A 20,901-nucleotide genomic window follows, 5' to 3' on the forward strand; every position below is an offset into this window, starting at 1 on the left:
GGGCCAGAGTCAGTGTGGAAGTCTCAGGCGGACACCCTGCCTTTGCTTGGAGCCTCGTCTCTGGAGCCTCCAGTTCCCACCACCCAGACTCTTGCTGCTTCGGCTACTTTCCTTCTAGTTTCAGGTCCCCAGGTGACTCCCACTCCCTTGGCCCTCGTCCCGAATATGGTGCGCAGAAGTCCCTTCGCATCAACAGAACCCTTGAAATCACCCAAAATGTAACCAGCCAAGTCTCCTCGGGGTCTGGGACTCATCCATCCACACTTTCATTCCTGCTTCCCTCCCTCTCTCTGCCTGGTTGACTACTGGTCATCCTTTAAGGCTTCCATTCCTCCAGGGAGTTTTTCCTAAACCTCCCTGACCCTTTCATACTCTTTCCTCTCTCCCCAGGCCTGGTTAATGCCCATCCCCTGGGCTCCCAAAACTCACTGAAATTGCCTGTGTGTGTCCTTCCAGCACTGGGCCATAGCTCCCAGAGGACCAAGACCATGTCCATTCATTCACCTGACACCCAAATGGGTGCCCAGAACTGTGCTGGGGACATTGTGGGAATAAAGCAGGCAAGATTCTTGCTCTTAAGGACCTATACTCTAGATGTGGAAAACAAACAAAAATAAGGAGAGAGATAAAAGAACAAGGTAATTTCAACTTGTGATATATTCAACAAAAGAAATAAAAAGTGTGACGTGATGATTATTGGATGGGGGCTGCTTAAAATAGAGTAACCAGGGAAGGCTTCTCAGAGGAAGTGACATATAAATGAAACCAAAGGCAGATCTACTGTGAAGCCAATGAAGCATAAACTTCAAGATCCCTTCCTAGGCCTTGAAGTTGTTCTTAATTGTATATTAAGGCCTTGCTCTTAATTGTATATTTATAATTTCATATCTTTAATTTAAAGAAGGCCCCCCAAATTGTATAAACTTTAGAGTCCTACAAAACCTGTATCTTCTCATGGCTAAAATCTAAAAAGTGAGAAGAAACAAGTCAGGAGAAAATGTAGATGAAGAAATGTACTCCAGGCATGGGGTATCATGTGCAAAGGGCCTGCAGTGGGAATAAATTCATCGTACTCTAAGCCGAAAGTAAAGGTGTCAGTTTCAAAGAACTGAAAGGTCAGTGTCTCCAGAGAAATGAGAATAGTAGGATAGAATGGGAAAGACTAGAAATCTCTTCAAGACAATTGGAAATATCAAGGGAACATTTCATGCAAGGATGGGCACAATAAAGGACAGAAACAGTAAAGACCTAACAGAAGCAGTAGAGATTAAGAAGAAGTGGCAAGAAAACACAGAAGAACTGTACAAAAAAGGTCTTAATAACCTGGATAACCGTGTTGGTGTGGTCATTCACCTAAAACCAGACATTCTGGAGTGTGAAGTCAAGTGGGCCTTAGGAAGCATTACTACAAAGCTAGTGGAGGTGATGTAATTCCAGTTGAGCTATTTCAAATCCTAAAAGATGATGCTGTGAAAATGCTGTATTCAATATGCCAGCAAATTTGGAAAACTCAGCAGTGGCCACAGGACTGGAAAAGGTCAGTTTTCATTACAATCCCAAAGAAGGGCAATGCCAAAGAATGTTCAGACTACCATTAAAATTGTACTCGTTTCACATGCTAGCAGGGTAATGTTCAAAATCCTTCAAGTTAGGCTTCAACAGTACATAAACCAAGAACTTCCAGATGTACAAACTGGGTTTAGAAAAGGCAAAGGAACTAGAGATCAAACTGCCAACATTTGCTGGATCATAGAAAAATAAGGGAATTCCAGAAAAATATCTATTTTGCTTCATTGACTATGTGAAAACCTTTGACTGTGTGGATCACAACAAACTGTGGAAAATTCTTCATGAGATGGAAATACCAGACCACCTTACCTGTCTCCTGAAAAACCTGTATTCAAGTCAAGAAGCAACAGTCAGAATCAGACATGGACTAACAGACTGGTTAAAAATTGGGAAAGGAGTACATCAAGTTTGAATATTATCCCCTTGCTTATTTAACTTATATGCAGAATACATTGTGTGAAATGCCAGTCTGGATGAAGCACAATCTGGAGTCAGGGTTGCCAGGAGAATTATCAATAATCTCAGATATGCAGATGACACCACCCTTATGGAAGAAAGCGAAGAGGAACTAAAGAGCCTCTTGATGAAAGTGAAAGAGGAGAGTGAAAAAGATAGCTTAAAATTCAACATTCAAAAAACTAAGATCATGGCCTCCAGTCCCATCACTTCACGGCAAACAGAAGGGGAAATAAGTGGAAACAGTGACAGATTTTATTTTCTTGGGCCCCAAAATCACTGTGGACAGTGACTGCAGCCATGAAATTAAAAGACGCTTGCTCCCTGGAAGGAAAGCTGTAACAAATCTAGACAGCATATTAAAAAGCAGAAGCATCACTTTGCCAACAAAGGTCCATATAGTCAAAGCTATAGTTTTTCCAGTAGTCATGTACAGATGTGAAAGTTGGACTAATAAAGAAGGCTGAGCACTGAAGAATTGGTGCTTTCAAATTATGGTGCTGGAGAAGACTCTTGAGAGTCCCTTGGACTTCAAGGAAATCAAACTAGTCAATCCTAAAGGAAACCAACCCTTTAGGATTGAAATCAATATTCACTGGAAGGACTGATGCTGAAGCTGAAGCTCCAATACTTTGACCGCCTGATGCGAAGAGCCGACTCATTGGAAAAGACCCTGATGCTGGAAAAGATTGAAGGCAGGAGGAGAAGGGGATGACAGAGGATGAGATGGCTGGATAGTACCACCGACTCAATGGTCATGAGTTTGAGCAAACTCCTGGAATTAGTGAAGGACACATAAGCCTGGCATGCCACAGTCCATGGGGTCGCAAAGAAAGTTATCAGACATAACTTAGCAACTTAACAACAACAAGGATGAGATCAGAGGGCAACAGACCCCAAATCTCTCTTATGCCACAGTAAGAAGTTTAGATTTTATTCTATAAGCACTGGAGGACTGCTGGACTATGTCAAGCAGATAAGCAGCATAATCCGACTCTCTCTGGCTGCTGGGCAGAGAATAGATGGTGATGAACAAGTGTGGAAGCAGACCGACTATTTCAGAGGCAAGAGACAGGAGTGACATGGACCAGAAAGTAGCATTTCCAATCCCTCTCTCTATCCCCGCACCCAATACAAACTTGGCCAGAAGGGAGCTTTTATTTTATTTATTTTTTAGTTGTGGCATGTGGGATCTAGTTCCCTGACCAGGGATGGAACTCGGGCCCCCTGCATTGGGAGCTCACAGTCTTAGCCACTGGACCACAAGGGAAGTCCCCAGAGTAAGAGCTTGATAAACATCTGTCTAGTAAGCAAATATCTAGCAACCAATAAGATCAACTCTTGTGAGATGAGAGCTGAAAGAGGGTGACCCAAGAGGATGGTGGAGGCCTATCTCTCCAGTAACTAAACAGCACAGTGGCTGCCGGCCCCTGAGAGCAGCCTCCAGAGAAGGCAGGCTGAGCCCTCTACAAACTCATGATGCAAATTGTGGTCCGTGCACCAGCAGTATTAGCATCACCTGTGAGCTTTGTTAGACATGCAGAAGCTGACTCTACAGCAGACTTGCTGTTACAGCATCTATTTTAACAAGATTGCCCAGTGATTCATATGCACACTGAATTTTGAGCAGTACTATGCCTCAACACACTGCCAGCCACATATTTGCCTGTTCTAACACCTTCCATGGCTCCGCCCTGCCCAGGACCAGGTGCAAGCTCCTTTCCCACCTCCTCTCTCACCAGCCTCTACTGCCCCTTGCCCTCTACTCTAATCACACTGAATTTTTTTTTCCTGATATGGCTGCATTAGGTCTTAGTTGCAGCACGTGGGATCTTCACTGTGTCTTTGGGGATCCTCTGTTGTGGTGCACAGACTCTCTAGTTGCACCGCACAGGTTCAGTAGTTGCAGTGAGAGGGCTTAGTTGCTCCATGGCTTGTGGGATCTTAGTTCCCCGACCAGGGATCGAACCGGTGTCCCCTGCATTGCAAGGCAGATTCTTAACCACTGGGCCACCAGGGAAGTCCCCACACTGAACTTCTTGCTGCTTCTTTAAAAACGATTTCTCCTCAGACCTCGGTGCCCGCACACATGCCACGGCCCCTCCTGAGAATGCCTTTTGCCTATCGCTTTACCCAGGAAAATCTTACTCATCTTTTAAGACCTAATCTAAAAGAGGGCTTCCTTTGGAATGCCTTTTCTGATTGCCCCAGACAGAATGAGTTGCCGCCTTGCCTGGGTTGACATGGTACTGAGCACAGCTGTCAGCATAACATGTTGTAAATATTGATTTCTGTGGCTGTTTCCTCACCAGGCTGAGAACTTCTTGAGGTTAGAGACTAGATCTTTTTTATCTCTTTTTTCTCAGTGTCACACACAGGGGATCGAATGCATGAATGACCATGCCCTGATGATTATTCAGAGGAAACTGGCATAAACAAAAGGTGTCCCGTTTCCCTGGGGGAGACATAGCAGATTGCGGAAAAGGCCTCTGGAGTCAGAAACACCTTGGTTGTTACCTGACTCTGCATTTGCTTACTGTGTGACCTTGGGCAAGTGACTTTACCTCTCGGAGCCTGGATTTCCTCATCTGCACAATCTTATAACCCTAACAAAAGTTCCAAAAATAAGCATACAAAGTTGCCACAAATGGTCAGGACTTTCTCTCACTGTTGGTCTCCAAGTGTCTCCAATCACTTCAAGTGTCTCCAGTCAGCTGAAGACAGGGGAGGGGACTATGGATCACCAGTGACCTTAGGGTCTCTAACATATTGCCTTTCCTGCCAGCTCCAGACACAGCACTGGGCTAATGCCAGCAAAGCTTTCAACAACTCAGGAAGGGAATGAGCATTTAGAGGGAGAAGGAGGCAACTCTGAACCACTCAACTTAACAGGCGGGCAGGGCCACCCTGATGGATCAAGTCCAGGCAGCAAGCTCAGGCCCAACGTTTAGCTGAAGCTGGGCCAAGAGGGTATAAATATTCATGATGACAAGAAGAATTCTACCATCTGTATCTCCCACCCTCTGCCCTGCAGACTATTCAGTCCCAACTCCCACTGGTACCAGTCTCATCTGTCTGCCAACAATCTGGCCCCTAGGGGACCTGGAGAAAAGGCTCCTGTCCTCAGCTGGACCGTTAGAGGGGAGGAACCACTGAGATCTGGGCAACAGGAAGTGTGTGCTGGGTACTTCCCCAGTGCGGACTGTGGGTTGGAAAGTTGTGTTTACCAGTCAGACTGGCCCCTAATATTGTGGGGCCATTTGGGGTCCAGAGTACAAGCGTCTAAATATTTATAAGCTAAAAATCAGTCATATCTAAGTTCATCCACATTCCATGCCTCAGCAACTCCTCACCACCCCGCAAGCCTGGGAGTGTGGGAGGAACTCAGGCTCTGAGGAAGCGCTCTCGCCTGGATTCAAGGACACCATGCTCTGTGGGGGACGATGTGGCCGGGGGGTGGTGTAGGAGCCAGCCACCTAAGCTGAGGGCCTTGAGCATCGTTTACTAATTAAATGAACAGACACCTCTTACCCATGATCATAGTTCCTTCTCAAATCAGCCTCACAAAGTGAGTTTTACAAAATGCCCATTTTTCCAGGGAACAAAGTGAGGTCAGAGAATGAAACAGACTTGTCCACAGTCACACAACTGGGAAATGGCCGATGAGATTTTGAACTCCAAGGCCCAGCCTGTCTCTCCCAGGCCAAGCTGTGGCCCCTGCTGGAAGCAAACCACTCTGTGGCCGACTCCTCCACTCACAGACCTGTCCTATGGCCCGAGAGCAGGCGCTTCAGAGGCTGCAAGGACCCAGGAAGAGATGCCTTTGACCTGGGGCCCTGCTTTTCCCTCTGCTCCCCAAAGTGGGGAATTGAATGGGACCATGGAAAGGAGAGTCCGCTCTGTATCCGTCTCACTCCTGCCAGGCAGCGGTGAAGTTGGAAGCAAATTCTGGTTCAAACACTAAACTCACTCCATGACTCTGGGTCTCTGTCTCCCTGTTGGTAGAATGAAGATTTTAAAAGGGGCCTAAGACTCTGTATCAGTCTAGAGGGGTGGGGTGGGAAGGGAGATGGGAGGGAGGTTCAAAAGGGAGGGGATGTGTGTATACCTATGGCGGATTCATGTTAAGATTTGACAGGAAACAGCAAAATTGTGTAAAGCAATTATCCTTCAATAAAAAAAATTAATAAAAAAAGAAGAAAGAAGATAAAATGGGCCTAAGAGAGAAGGAAATTAAGAAAACGATCCCAGGGGACTTCCCTCGTATTCCAGTGGTAAAGAATTTGCTTGCCAGTCTAGGGGACTCAGATTTCCAGCCCTGGTCCATGAAGATTCCACATGCCTCGAAGCAACTAAGCCCGTGTGCCACAACTATTGAGCCTGTGCTCTAGTGCCCAGGAACCACAGCTGCTGAGCCCACGTGCCGCAACGACTGAAGCCCACACACCCTAGAGCCTGTGCTCCGCAATAAGAGAAGCCACCGCAATGAGAGACCCACACGCGGCAACTTGAGAGTAGCCCGTGAAGCAACAAAGATCCAGCACAGCCAAAAATAAATAAGTAAAGAAATAAATAAAAATTGAAAAAAGAAAAGAGGAAGAAAACAATCCCACTTACAACAGCATCAAAAAGAATCAAATGCTTAGAAACAAACTTAACCACGGAGGCAAAAGACTTATACACTGAAAACTACAAAACATTACTGAAAGGAATTAAAGAAGACACAAGTAAGTGGGAAGACACACTATGTTTATGGATCAGAAGACTTAATATTGTTTAAAGGTCCATGCTACCCAAAGCGATCTACAGATTTAATGCCCTGTTAAAATCTCAGTGGTATTTTTTGTAGAAACAGAAAAAAATCCTAAAATTCATAAGAAATCTCAAAGTACCCACAACAGTTCAAACAGTCTTGAGAAAGAAGAACAAAGCTGGAGGCCTCGCACTTCCTGATCTCAAAACATATTAGAAAGTCCAATAATCAAAACAGGGTGCTATCGGCACAAAGATAGACATACAGAACGATGGGACAGAGTGGACAGCCCAGAAATGAATGCTCACATATACGGTCAAACGATCTTTGACAAGGGGGCCAAGACTACACAATCAGGGAAAGATAATCTCAACAAATGATATTTGGAAAACAGGATATTCACATGCAAAACCAGGAAGGTGGACTCTTATCTTCAATCACATACAAAAATAACTCAAAGTGGATTAAAGACCTAAACATAAGACTTGAAAGTATCAAACTTCTAGAGGGAAAGTTTCATGACATTGGAATGGGCAATGATTACTTGGGTATGATACCAAAAGCAAGAAAAGCAAAAAGAGACATTTGGAACTGTATCAAACTTTAAAAGTTCTGTATACCAAAGGAAACAATCAACAGAGTAAAAGACAACCTACAGAACTGTAGAAAATATTTGCAAATAATCATCCAGAATATATAAAGAACTCTTACAACTCAATAATGACAACAACAACAAAAATTTTAAATGGGCAAGGGACCTGAAGAAACATTTCTCCAAAGATATAAAAGGCCAGAAGCATATGAAAAGATGGGGAGAGAGGGATTGGGAGTTTGGGATTACCGGGTGCTAATTATTATACAGAGAATAGATAAACAACAAGGCCCTACTGGATAGCATGGGGAAATATACTCACTATCCTGGGATATACTGAGGGAAACAGAGGACAGTGAAAAAAATATCCTGTGATAAACTATAATGGAAAATAGTATGGAAAAGAATATATGTATATATGTATAACTGAATCACTGTGTGGTAGAGCAGCAACCAACACAATATTATAAATCAACTATAACTCAATAAAATAAATTTGTTAAAAAAATTGTCAAGGGGCAGGTGGGGAAAAGGCGTATGAAAAGATGCTCCACATCACTAATCTCCAGGGAAATGCAAATCAAAACTCCAACGAGACGGCACCCATTAGGATGGCCTCGCTCATCAAAACAGAAAATGACAAGTGTTGGTGAGGACGTGGGGAAATTGGAACACTTGTGCACTCACTGTTGGTGGGAATGTAAGATGATGCAGGAAATTAGTATGAAGGTTCTTCAGAATGTTAAAAATAGAACTACCATATGACCCAGACATCTCATTCCTGGGTATATTTCTTTTTTTAAAAAAAGTGTAAACAAGATCTTGAAGAAATATTTGTATACCCATGTTCACAGCAACACTAGTTACAATAGCCAGGAGGCAGGAGCAACCTAGATGTCCATCACCAGACAAATGGATAAACAAAATCTGGTAAAATATTAATATGCATATAATAGAATACTATGCAGCCTGTAAAAGGAAAGAAATTCTGTCTTTTGCTACAACATGGATGACACTTGAGAATATTAATAAGTGAAATAAGCCAATCGCAAAAAAGACTGAATGATTCCACTTATATGAGGTTTTGAAAGTAATTAAACTCATAGAAACAAAAAGAATATTGGTTGCCAGGGGCTGGAGGAAGAGAGAAACAGGGAGCTGATGTTCACTGGGCACAGAGATTCAATCATGCAAGACAAAAAAGTTCTACAGATCTGTGGTACAACATGTATATATAGTTAACAATACTTAAAAATCGTTAAGAGGGTAAATCCATCTTACATATTTTTATCACAAAGAATTTTAATGGGCCTCAGAAATGGCCGATTTGAAAATACACTGTATATTTTTAACTTGGAATCATATGGCTTAGCTTTTTCACTTAATAGCTGTGAAACAGTTAGTAAAAACTACTTCGCCTCTCTGAACTTCATCTATAAAATGGGAACAATAACAGGTCTACCCTATAGAGATTTCCGTGAGCATCCAGTGAGACAGGATAGAAAGCATTTGAGAAAGGACAGTGGTTAAGATCACAGACTCTGGCATCAGACAAACCTCCATTCAAACTCTGCCTCTGGTCACGTCCTGGTTTCACGACCATAGTCAAGCTGATCATTCTCTGAGCCTCAGGTCCTTCCACTGTATATGGAGCTCATAATATTCCAAGCACATAGTTCCCAGCATGATGCAAAGACTCAGTGAGTAATGTAGCCCAGTTTCAGATACTCATGACCAACAGCTCTAAAAAGCTGTATTTACAGGAAGTCCAGACCATCTGCTAATTAGATCAGATCAAATGTCAAAATAGCACCACTGTCATTGCAACTGCTCACATCAAGCTCATCCCAAGTTCTTCCCAGCTTGAAGCCATTTACATAAGGCTTCCAGATATATCATTAACCCTGAAGACCTCTCTGGTGGTCCAGTGGCTAAGATTCTGCTCTCCCAATGCAGGAGGCACTGGTTTGATCCCTGGTCAGGGAAGTAAATCCCACATGTGGCAACCAAGAGTTTGCATGCCACAACCAAGACCTGGGGCAGCCAAATAAATAATAAGAAATATATTAAAAAGATAAAACCCTGAAAACTTCTGGGAACCAGTCATATAATTTTATGGCAACTGGGGACAGTTGGCAAAATGCTATCAGCCAACCCTTGATGTTTTTGAACTGTGGTGTTGGAGAAGACTCTTGAGAGTCCCTTGGACTGCAAGGAGATCCAACCAGTCCATCCTAAAGGAAATCAGTCCTGAATATTCATTGGAAGAACTGATGCTGAAGCTGAAACTTCAATATTTTGGCCACCTGATGCAAATAACTGACTTATTGGAAAAGACCCTGAAGCAGAGAAAGATTGAAGGCAGGAGAAGGGGATGACAGAGGATGAGATGGTTGGATGGCATCACTGACTTAATGGACATGGGTTTGGGTGGACTCCAGGAGTTGGTGATGGACAGGGAGGCCTGGCGTGCTGCAGTCCATGGGGTCGCAAAGAGATGGACACAACTGAACTGAACTGAATCCTTGTCCAAGACAATTAATTTTACCTCCATGAGCCTTTGTTTACTCATCTGTAAAAAAAATAAAAATAAAAAAATAACCCTAACCCTATGACATAAGGTTGTTGTAAGGATTGAATAGGAAATGCCTGATCCATAAGAAGAGCTCAATGAATGTTGGCTATTAGTCATACTTCTCTACCCCAGAAGGAGTATGGGAACCACCTCTGGTTCCCATATTTCTTGTGGATATCGCCTTCCTTCCGGGCTGGGAACTCCCTGGGTATAGGGCCTCGGGCATTACACACACACACACACACACACACACACACACACAGTCACATTGTCCCTCATCCCTCACTTCTAAACCCTCTCACACCAGCCTCAGCCACTCCCAGCCCTTAGATTCCTGGAACCAGTAAAATACCATAGTTTAATCATTGCCCTTCTGTGAGTACTTAGTTTTCACATCTATCAGATGGAAATGATATCAACATTGACCTCACAATGTTGAGGTCAGTTGAGATTGAAGGCAGTTGAACCTCTAAAATCCTCAAGAAATAAGTTGCTACCCATTCTGGCCTCCTCTGACACTTGATATTTGTGCCTTGGCCTGCCCATGCCTTTGTGCCTCTGCTCATATCCTCCAAAAATTACCCCCTCATGGAGTGGTTTCATTACCACTTGTCCAGGAAGCAGAGGGAGTTGAGGGGCAAAGGAAAGGAGGAAGTTTCCTGATTTCTGGCGAATTCTGCACTAGGCTCCCCTTGGTTTCCAGTTCAAGGAGGCTAGGACCCCACTGGGCACATTTATTGGTGAATGAACGGAGCTCCTTGTCTGGGGAGAGGTAGGGACAGGGTCTAGGGCCCCAGAGATGGGGGGTGGGAGGTGGCCTGGGTATCAAAGTGTCCCAGCTTTCTCTCTCACTTGGGGTCCAGCTGGTCCCAGGTATGTATATTACATTGATGAGACTCAGTCTCTGCTTGTCTCGACTCATCTGGCCTAGGACATCCCCGTGGGGTTGGGGGACCCTGAGCCTGGCCTGGGTCTCTCCTCTGGCTTCCAGATATGCAGATAATATCCGTCTGTGATGCTTGGGGCTAGTGCACGGGACGACCCAGAGGGATGGTATGGGGAGGGAGGAGGGAGGAGGGTTAGGATGGGGAACACATGTATACCTGTGATGGATTCATTTTGATATTTGGCAAAACTAATACAATTATGTAAAGTTTAAAAATGAAATAAAATTAAAAAAAAATATATCCGTCTGTGAGTCACCCTCCCCACTCCTTGCCTCCTGGAAGTCAGCCGGGGCAAGGAGGGCAGGGAGGTGCTTCCTCCTCTGGGCTTCCGCAGCAAGGGCACACCCCTCTGTTATACCAGGAACCACTCTCACATCTTTAGGGCCTGGCCCGAGGGAAAATGTAGGGTACAGGTTGAGGGAAAACGTAGGGTACAGGGCGCAGGCCCTGCAGTCACACAGACCCTGATTTGCACCTGGCTTTGTTCTTTCCCAGCTGATCTTTGACCCTCAAAGCCTCTCTTCCTTCATTTGCAAAAAAGTAATGACAATAAAACCTTCCTCACAGGGTAGCTATATGTGCAGAATGAAGCAACTGATACACCTGGTTATAGCTCAGTAACTGGGAGCTCCTCCCCAACCCTCAGAAAATATTTGTTGCATGAATGAATGAGCAAACAAATCAGCCATGAACCAAAGCAGCCACCTGTCTTCCGTTAGAAGCAGCAACCAAGGGTGGCTGAAGAAAAACATGAATCACGATTAGGAATTATGATCAGGGGACCTGGGCTCTGGCCTCAGCCAAGCCCCTAACCATCTTGAGTGAGTCTCTCCCTAGCTTTGAACCTTGGGATCTTCATCTGCACACGCCTCCCCACCAAGCTGAAACATTGCTATGAAAAGGAAGATTGCTGAGAGTAACAAAGGCTTTGGTAAACAGTCAAGAACTTAGAAAATCAAAACAGACTTTACCAACTGTGAAGGGCGCTGCACAGATTTTTGACGCTGTTCTCACATCAGCCAGCTGAGCTCAACTCCAAACCTAGATCCTGAAGTTCCCCCTTCTATAGAAATAAACAGGTGGGGAGGGGCTACTAAATGATAGTCTTCCCCCCACAAATTCTCCTCCCCCTACATCTTACAGACATACACACACACACTGGCTCTGGATTCTCTTTGGCTGAAGACATGAGGGAAGAATGGAGTGCCAACCTCTCAACTGGTTTGGTTGATGATCCTGCTTCTAGGAACTGTTGGGCTGGACAGGCCCACCCATAGTTGGCCACACTCCAGGCACTCATGGAAATATATACCCAGAGCCAGTTCTCCAGTCCACCCCACAGGCACACATGCACACACAAAGATAGCAGAGGCTTCTCTCCCCTCCACCATGCTGCCAAGGAACCCAAAAGCTGTGATCAGACACATGGCTGCACCGGGGGCCCAGCAGATACCCTTCTGAGAATGGGCTCCACTCTGAAACCAGACACATTCTCCCTGGATCCATAAGGGGGCGTCCCCAGGCCAGAGCTTAGCTGGTGCCCCCTATATCCATGGGGAGGCAGAGACCAGGACGGGAAAGAAGGGACTTCACTGGAAAAAATAAGCAGCTCTTTCTTGTCAACAAGGGCGAGTTCGCAGGCTTAGGATAGGGAGGAAGAGGGCATTCCATAAAAATCTTTCTATAAAAGGACAGAAAGAATCCCAGCCTCTCGTCACCCCGGCCCCAGCCCCCATCAATCCAGAGCAGAAACTCACTCCTGGAGGCCCATTTTGACATTACTACTGTAGACCAGTCTATGGGTTTCCCAGGGGGCGCTAGTGATAAAGAACCCGTCTGCCCGTGCAGGAGACACAAGAGACGTGGGTTAGATCCCTGAAGGGAAGATCCCCTGAAGAAGGAAGTGACAACTCATCCCAGTATTCTTGTCTGGAGAATCCCACGGACAGAGGAGCCTGATGGGCTACAGTCCATGGGGTCACAAAGAGTCAGACACGACTGAGCGACTTAGCCTACACACAGCAGAGACTGTGGCTTTCTTACCCAAACCTTCATTGGACAGATGGGGAAGTTGAGACCCAGAGAAGAGAAAGGATTTGCCCCAAGTGAGCACAGAATCAGGAGCCAAGCTGGAACCAGATGCTGGACCTCAGGCTCACTGTCCATCCTCTTCCAGTACAACACACTACTTTCTCATTCCCCATTCAGTTCATGTTCCAAGACTGTATGACTTGCCAAACGCCACGTGAAGAGGAAGGATAAAATGAGGAACAAACAAACCCTCCTCCGTGAGGCATTTACAGTAAGAATAACAGTATTGGTACCAGCAGTAATACTGGCTCATGTCTGCGCACCAGCTTACTATTGACAAAGCACTTTCCCACCAGCCTCTTACTTCACCCTCTCCCGCCAACTCATAGGTCAGTACTTAAACCTCAATAAGGAAGGAAGGGATGCTCCTGAATTGCCCAAGGTGCCAGCTGATAGGCAAGAGCTGATGCCAAAACCCCATTGCCCACTTCAGGCTCAGTCTCATCTCTTTCGGGGCTTCCTTCCTTCACTGTGTTGTCAGTATCTAAAGGCAAGGATGTATCTTTCTTTTGTTTCCCTAATGCCCACACACACACACACACACACATGCCAAGCACCTGGAACAGCTGTGTATTCAGTCAAGCGTTAAATCAGAGCTGCTTGAATGCTCTGGGTAGCAAGTCTGCAGGTTCCCTCATTCTTCACAAGTAAGTAAGAGTCTGAGCAGCAGCCGCCGTTCTCCATGGCCACATCTGACTTCCTGCCAGCAAAGGACAGGGGCTCCCAGCCTGTGCTCAGTCCCTAACACCTGCGACCTGATGGCGGGAACAGGTTGTGGGCCAGGACTCTTGTATCAGCAACCCTGTTATCTTCCTCATCACCCCCGCAGGAGAACCTAGCACCTAGTCAATTCCTAGATACCCAGCCCGGTACCTGACCCTTTGCCTCCCGACCTTCCTGCTGGGGAGACAGCACTGGCCTCGTGTGGCACTCTAGGAAACGGAGGAGCAGGGCAGTGACATGGCCAAGGCCACACAGCCACTGAAGCAGACAGCACCCAGGCCCCTGAGATCTAGGCAGCCCCCCTCTCATCACCACCACCCCCCGCCCCCAGGGAGGTCTCTGAGGTCACTTCAGAGCTGCCTTGACCTCAGAGAACCAGAGGTGGTAGCGGATTCCCTGGGAATGTCTAGTCACGAGGAAGTCCTTCTAAATGAGAGCCTCAGGTCTGGGGAAGATGTCAGAACCGTCCCTTAAAAACAGAAGCACACGTTTGCTCAGGCGGAGTCTAGGGGCAGGACCTTGATCTCCTGGGGACGCTGTCACACACCTCCCCCAAGCCGGGCCAGGGCTGGGACCCCCTTACCTGTCCAGGGGCAGTGGCTGCTGCTGCGAGGTCTGAGCATATCGGCAGCTGCAGGCTCTGTGCTGTCTGTAATTGCAGAAGTAAGGAAATAGCTCACATCACTGCCAAGTCACCCCCAGGAGGAAATGCCATGACCCCAGGGCCCCATCAGCGGAAAGGACATGCTACAAAACCTCGAGTTGGGTCACCCAGGCCCTGGGTGCCACTTGGAGACTTCGCAGAATGAGGGGCAGGGTGGGGTGTGGGCAGCAGCCACCAGGAGAGAGTAAGGTGGGGGAGAGACACGCCGCCTAGCACGAGTGTGAGCAAGAGGAGCTGTGAGTGAGAAAGGAGAATGTGAGAGTCAGGGGAGAGGGGTTAAGAGATGGAGAGAGAGAGAGGCCCACAGAGAGACAGGCAAATGTAAACAGAGACAGATGAGAGGGATGAGGAGAGTCGAGGACAAAACCCAAGGGAGTGACAGAGAAAAAGATGACACAGATAGTGAGAGGGCCTGTGTGTGTGTGTGCGTGTGTGTGTGTGTGCGTGTGCGTGTGCGTGTGTGTGTGTGTGTGTGTGTATGCATGAGAGACAATACAAAAGAAAGGGAGCAAAGGAGGAAAAGGAGAGGCAGCTGGAAAATAAAGAAGATGAGAATGGAGGAACTCCTAAGAACTGCTGTGGTCAGTGCCATGGCCGGGCTGGGCCCCCCTGGTGGCCAAGGAGCACCAAGACCAAGGAACCCATGGGCACACAGCCCTGCGGCGCTGGGCTGGCACAGGAGGAAGGGTCATAAGACCCCAGGCAGGAATCTGGCAGCGAGTGAGTCAGTGGGAACAGGAGAGGGTGAGCAAGTGTGGGCAACTGAGGAAGTAAACACAAGCAAAACTGAGTGAGCGTGTGTTTGTGTCAGAGTCCCATGTCAGAGACTGTGTGTGAACCGAGGTGAGGGATGGGCCCGATCTCCCTGCCTCAGTTTCCAGTCCATTTATCCACTCCTTCTTTCAACCAATAACCATTTATTGAGCTTGCAGGCCCCAGGCACTGCAGTGGACACTAAGGAAGTGAACCCTTCAGTCAACAGCCAACCCAACAGCCTCCTTATAGGTGGCAGGGGGCTGGGGTGGGGGGGTGGAACAGGCCTAGACAGGATCAGGGCCCCACAGTCAGGCAGGTGCCAAGCAGACCTAGGAGATCAGGCTCCTGATTCCCCATGCATGGTCTAGCCTCAACTCCACCACTGGGGTCTGGACTGGCCCCTCCCACTCACTGGGACCCCACCTCACTGTTCCTTATTTAAGCCAAAAATGGATCTCAGAGGACAAGGCACCTCTAATATGTGGCTCAGCCCTGAGGAACTGGAGCCAAAAATCTGTCCCTCTCCCCCAGCTCCAGCCCATCACATGCAGGTGAACCCACTCAAACCGCCTACACACAATCCTTGCACACTCAGTACAAACCAGCATACAGAGACACCCCCACACACACACTCACCTACACACTCACAGACTCGGGTGCTGCATCTGTCACACCCCCTAGCTCACACCTGCCCAGGGTTGCTCATTCACACTCTCCTCAGATCCCAAGATGCAGTAGGCCTCCCAGCCGGCCCCGTTTGGTCATCCCTCCTCGTCTCCCTTGGAGGCATTTTGAGCCTTGAGTGCCTGAGACACAAAAGGACGTGGTGGTCTGTTCATCGTGTTTAACTGTCACACAAACTGCCTACCTGAGTCGGGTCCTAGCTCTGCTCCCCAATTCAGACCCTCTTCCTCCAGCCTGGCTTCACCTTCTCAGCCGCCCCCCAGCCACCACTCCAGGAACCGCCATGCCATGAGGGACAGAGGGGCCTCTGGTATCAACCTTGACCTCAGACTACAGGACAGCTGGCTCGACCCCAGGCTCACGATTGGCTTTCAGAGGTCCCTCGTGTAAGTGCACGGAGCAGTCACAGTTCAGCACCTCTCTGAGATGATCAGTAATCAGGGCAGGTAGGCAGAGGTTATTATCCACATTTTACAGATGAGGAAACTGAGGTTGACTCCTCTCTCTCACACCTACATCCATGCTGTTACCAATTCTATCTGTTCTGCTTTAACATATTTCCAAATCTGAACCTAATCAAGCCTTTAGCTCCAACCTTCAATTTGTAGGAAATATGGGTGACAAAGGAACAAATTAATAGGCATTTCAGGAAATCAATCAGTCAAATCCATAATGTGGGATCAGGAGATTCTACAGGAGAACTGATGCAGTTCCTTCAACGGATCAACTACATGCAGAGGGAGCGGGGTATGGGGAATGGAGACAGGACTTTTAATCCAGGAATCTCTAAGTTAAAAGAGACTTAAGAGACATAGAAATCAAATTCAGGGACTTCCCTGGCAGTCAGTGGTTAAGACTTGGTGATTCCACTGCAGAGGGTGTGGTTACATGAGAAAATGTTCATATATATGGAAATATTTAAGGATGGAATTACAGGGAATTGCTTTAAAATATTACAGTAAAATAAGGAGAGAGAGAGAAAGGAGTGGAGGGGAAAGGAGGGAAGGGAAGAGAAGGATGAAAGGAACAAAGAAAATAAAAAGAGAGAGAGGCAGAATATTGAATCTAGGGGATGGGGATTGTGTAGGCTGAATAATGGCCCACAAAAATAGGTTCCGTGGTGTTGGAGAAGACGCTTGAGAGTCCCTTGGACTGCAAGGAGATCCAAAAAGTCTATTCTAAAGGAGATTAGTCCTGGGTGTTCATTGGAAGGACTGATGCTGAGGCTGAAACTCCAGTACTTTGGCCACCTCATGCCTTTGGCCACCTCATGCGAAGAGCTGACTCATTGGAAAAGACTCTGATGCTGGGAGGGATTGGGGGCAGGAGGAGAAGGGGATGACAGAGGATGAGATGGCTGGATGGCATCACCAACTCAATGGACGTGAGTCTGAGTGAACTCCGGGAGTTGGTGATGGACAGGGAGGCCTGGCATGCTGCGATTCATGGGGTCGAAAAGAGTCGGACATGACTGAGTGACTGAACTGAACTGAACTGAATCCCTGGAAGCTGTATACTTTATCTTACATGACAAAGATTTTGCAAGTATCATTAAATTAATACTCTTAAGATGGGGAGATTATCCTGGATTATCCAAGTGAGCCTTAATGTAGTCACCAATATCTGAGTAAGAGAGGAAAACTGGATACAGACAGAAGAGGAAAAGGCAATGTGGCCATAGAGGCAGAGTGACAGCCACAACCCAGGAATGCCGCAACCACCAGAAACTAGAAGAGGCAAGGAAGGGACTCCTCCCTGGAGCCTCTGGAGGGAGCACAGCACTGACTCTTCGTCCATCGAAACTGATTTTAGGGGGATTCCCTGGCTGTTGAGTGGTTAAGACTCTGAGGTTTCACTGCTCAGGGCCCAGGTTCGATCCCTGGTTGAGGAGTGCTGTGTCGTTCAGTCCAAAAAAAGAAGAAAAGAAACTGATTTTGGAATTCTGGTCTCCAGAACTGTACGAGAATAAATGTGTGCTATTTTAACCCACCAAGTTTGTGGTCATTTGTTACAGCAGCTGTATGAAACTAATCCAGGTATACAGAGATTTATTACACTTCCCTCTCTTCTTGTGTGTTTGGAAACTTTCCTAATAAAGTTGTGCTTGTGCGTGCTCAATTCACACTACCTATGCAACAGTCTTGCCAAGGAAATAGAAACAGAATTAGCAAGTTCAATTACCAGTTTACAGAATATACATAAAAGGAACAGATCATAGGGATATCCACAGCAAATTCAGACTGCAGTGAATGCACAGAACAAACCATCTGGCTTCTCCAACAAATTATACAGGAGAAAATGATGATGGAAGAACCTACAGATTAAATGAGAATTAAGAGACATAGCAACCAAATTGCTGTGTGTGAGCCTGTTTTGGATCTCAATTCAAACAAATGAGAGAGAGAGGAGCAAAAAAAGAAAAAGAGGAATTACAAAACAATCAGAAATTTGAACACACTGGATATTCAACTATATTAAGGAATTAATGTGGATTGTTAGGTTAATGATTTCACGATTGTGTTAAAAGAATTCTTATCTTTTAGAGATACATATGAAATATAGAAGGCTTCCCTGGTGGCTCAGCGGTACAGAATCCACCTGCCGATGCAGGAGATGCAGGTTCAATCCTTGGGTCAGGCAGATCCCCTGGAGAAGGAAATGGCAACCCACTCCAGTATTTATGCCTGGGAAATCCCATGGACAGAGGAGGCTGGCAAACTACAGTCCATAGGATTGCAAAGAATTGAACACGACTTAGCAATTAAATAACAACAACAACATGAAATATTTACAGATGAAATTATGTATTTGGGGTTCGCTTCAGAATAAAATGGGACGTACTTCAACTGAAAAAAAAATGGGTTGATAATTGTTAGTGTTGGTTGATGGTACCTGAAGTGAAGTGAAGTGAAGGTCGCTCAGTTGTGTCTGACTCTTTGCAATCCCATGAACTGTAGCCTGCCAGGCTCCCTGTCCATGGAATTCTCCAGGCCAGCATACTGGAGTGAGTTGCCGTTCCCTTCTCCAGGGCATCTTTCCAACCCAGGGATTGAACTCGTCTCCCTCATTGCAGGCAAATTCTTTACTGTCTGAGCCACCAGCGAAGCCCTCAGAACTTTTGAGTAGAAAGTTAAATCACCGCCATGAGTTAAATGACAAGAATGTTTGTCATATATTCCTGACGAGGTCTACATTTTTTACATATGTAAATACTTTTCATACTATGATTTCACAAGTATGTTAAAAGAGTTCTTATCTTTTAGAGACACATACAAAAGATATAGGGCTTCCCTGGTGGTCCCTGGTGGCTCAGCAGTAAAGAATCTACCTGCCAATGCATTTTCAAACTATGGACAGAGGTTCATGACATTGTACAGAAGGCAGTGATCAAGACCATCCCCAAGAAAAAGAAATGCAAAAAGGCAAAAGGGTTTTCTGATGAGGCCTTACAAATAGCTGAGAAAAGAAGAGGAGCTAAAGGCAAAGGAGAAAAGGAAAGATATACCCATCTGAATGCAGAGTTCCAAAGAATAGCAAGGAGAGATAAGAAAGCCTTCCTCAGTGATCAGTGCAAAGAAATAGAGGAAAACAATCAAATGGTAAAGACTAGAGATCTCTTCAAGAAAATTAAAGATATCAAGGGAACATTTCATGCAAAGACGGGCTCAATAAAGGACAGAAATGGTATGGACCTAACAGAAGCTGAAGATATTAAGAGCTGGCAAGAATACACACAGTTATACAAAAAAGATCTTCATGACCCAGATAATGACGATAGCGTGATCACTCACCTAGAGCCAGACATCCTGAAATGCGAAGTCAAGTGGGCCTTAGGAAGCATTTCTATGAACAAAGCTAGTGGAGGTGATAGAATTCCAGTTGAGCTATTTCAAATCCTAAAAGATGATGCTGTGAAAGTGCTGCACTCAATATGCCACAAATTTGGAAAACTCAGCAGTGGCCCCAGGACTGGAAATGGTCAGTTTTCATTCCAGTCCCAAAGAAAGGCAATGCCAAAGAATGCTCAAACTACCACACAATTGCACTCATCTCACACACTAGCAAATTAATGCTCAAAATTCTCCAAGCCAGGCTTCAGCAATATGTGAACCATGAACTTCCAGATATTCAAGCTGGATTTAGAAAAGGCAGAGGAACCAGAGATCAAAGTGCCAACATCTGCTGGATCATTGAAAAAGCAAGAGAGTTCCAAACAAACCTCTACTTCTGCTTTGTTGACTATGCCAAAGCCTTTGACTGTGTGGATCACAATAAACTGTGGAAAATTCTGAAAGAGATAGGAATACCAGACCACCTGATCTGCCTCTTGGGAAACCTGTATGCAGGTCAGGAAGCAACAGTTAAAACTGGACATGGAACAACAGACTGGTTCCAAATTGGGAAAGGAGTACGTCAAGGCTGTATACTGTCACCCTGCTTATTTAACTTATATGTAGAATACATTATGAGAAATTCTGGACTGGATGAAGCATAAGCTGGAATCAAGATTGCCAGGAGAAATATCAATAACCTCAGATATGCAGATGACACCATCCTTATGGCAGAAAGTGAAGAACTAAAAAGCCTCTTGATGAAAGTGAAAGAGGAGAGTGAAAAAGTTGGCTTAAAGCTCAACATTCAGAAAACTAAGATCATGACATCCAGTCCCATCACTTCCTGGCAAATAGATGGAGAAACAATGGAAACACTGGCAGAGTTTATTTTCGGGGGCTCCAAAATCACTGCTGATAGTGACGACTGCAGCCATGAAATTAAAAGGCACTTGCTCCTTGGAAGAAAAGTTATGACCAACCTAGCAGCATATTAAAAAGCAGAGACATTACTTTGCCAACAAAGATCCATCTAGTCAAAGTTATGGTTTTTCCAGTAGTCATATATGGATGTGAGAGTTGGACTATAAAGAAAGCTGAGCACAGAAGAATTGATGCTTTTGAACTGTGGTGTTGGAGAAGTCTCTTGAAGGGTCCCTTGGACAGCAAGGAGATCCACCCAGTCCATCCTAAAGGCAATCAGTCCTGAATATTCATTGGAAGGACTGATGCTGAAGCTGAAACTCCAATACTTTGGCCA

General features: G+C 45.8%; 1 protein-coding gene across 4 annotated transcripts in view; it reads right to left on the reverse strand.

Annotated features, from left to right (window-relative positions):
• The window catches only part of PTAFR (platelet activating factor receptor), a 46,627-nt gene that overhangs the window by 12,679 nt on the left and 13,047 nt on the right, over positions 1–20,901 (reverse strand). The window contains exon 1 of one of the 4 annotated variants that reach the window (XM_086331144.1): positions 14,290–14,972. The exons of 1 other annotated variant lie outside the window; for it this stretch is intronic. The gene's annotated coding sequence lies outside the window, so the exon portion shown is untranslated. Of the gene's footprint in view, positions 1–8,927; positions 9,292–12,935; positions 14,208–14,289; positions 14,973–20,901 lie in introns of those variants that run through there. 2 more of the 4 variants (XM_086331160.1, XM_086331168.1) reach the window with 2 other exon arrangements.

Source organism: Bos grunniens, chromosome 2 (assembly GCF_055505025.1).
Source record: "Bos grunniens cultivar Pamir isolate PY7600 chromosome 2, Bosgru_T2T1.0, whole genome shotgun sequence".
In the NCBI taxonomy this organism is placed as follows: Eukaryota; Metazoa; Chordata; class Mammalia; order Artiodactyla; family Bovidae; genus Bos; species Bos grunniens.